The following is a 1,434-nucleotide window of genomic DNA, read 5'->3' as shown; positions in this document are numbered from 1 at the left end:
GTGTTCCGCGATTCTCGGCCGTCATCGTCATCGCTTATCGCCTGGCTGGACACTCCGAGAAGACGACGGTTTCGCCTCCTCTCCCTAACCGCGCTTGCCGCTCACGAAGCGCTGCACGTCGCTGAGCGGTGCGTGGTGAAGCTGGTGGGGTTGGGGAAGTCCAGCTCGACGTTCTTCCCGCCGACGTGCTGTTGCTGCTCGCCGGTTGGCGTTTCGTCTCACGTTTCGGGCCCGTCGCACCTCGGCGCGTTGGCCTCTCTGAATCACGTCGTCGGTGGTGCTCGATGACGTGAACCGCCAGTGCTGCCCGCTCCTCGTCCCACGCTCGCTGCAGCTGGGCCGTTATCTGCTTAGCAGCTTCGCATATACGACTCCAGCTCTCGGCGTCGCGCAGCAAATGCCGCTGGAGGGTGTCAGGACAGACAGGGTCTGACCTCCTCGCCTAGTAGCTCCTGACGTACCGCAGCGAATCGTGGACACTCGAAGAACGCGTGCTCCGCCGTTTCTGGGACGCCGACGCACAACTGGCAGTCTGGGGACGACGTGAATCCATTATGGCACAGGTAGTCACGGAAAAATCCGTGTCCGGACAGAACCTGCGCCAAATGAAAAGTCATGTCTCCATGTTTCCTAGACTGCCAGTCACCGACCGATGGGATGACACGGTGCGTCCACCGCGTGTGCCGGCTAGCATCCTGTTGCAGTGCGTCGGCATCCCATTCCTTCTGCCAGCAGTCGATGGTAAACTGCCTCTCAGTCGCCCGGATGTCCTCCTTCGTTGCAGCACGGTCTGGAGCAAGGAGTTGTTGATGACCCGGCATCCTCGTTGATGAGGTGGCATATCGGTACGAGTCCAGCGAGCAGGGTGGCCGTCTCATACCTGACGGTACGGAATGCCCGTGCCACCCTGATGGCGGCTTTTCGCTGTACTCGTTGCAGCATCCGTCGGCACTCTCGCACCTGAGTTGCCTCCGCCCAGACGGGAGCAGCATACCGCAACACCGATTCTGCCACATACGCCAGCAGCCTTGACTTGGCCGTCCTGGGGCCGCTGTGGTTTTGCATGAGGCGCGTTACAGCTGCCACCACGCGCGACGCCTTTTCCGTGACGTTGGTGACATGGTCTCGCCATTTCAGGTGATCTTGGAGCTGCACGCCCAAGTACCTGATGCTCCTAGACGACTTGATTTCCACGTCACCAACGCGAAATGTCACCTGCGGTGGAGTCTTCTTACTCGAAATCAGGACGGCTTCAGTCTTGGCTGGGGCCAACTCCAGACCGTGCTGTTGCATCCAACGTTGGACCTGGTCAACGGCCTCCTCTGCTCTCGCGCGAACCTCGTCGGTGGTGGTAGCAGGAACCAGCAGCGCCAAGTCATCCGCGTAACCGATGATTTCGACGTCGGGAGGAAGCGGCACATGCAGCACCCGTCA

The sequence above is a fragment of the Anopheles arabiensis genome (assembly GCF_016920715.1).
Source record: "Anopheles arabiensis isolate DONGOLA chromosome X unlocalized genomic scaffold, AaraD3 X_pericentromeric_contig0018, whole genome shotgun sequence".
Lineage (NCBI taxonomy): Eukaryota > Metazoa > Arthropoda > Insecta > Diptera > Culicidae > Anopheles > Anopheles arabiensis.
Note: the sequence above shows the minus strand (reverse complement) of the source record.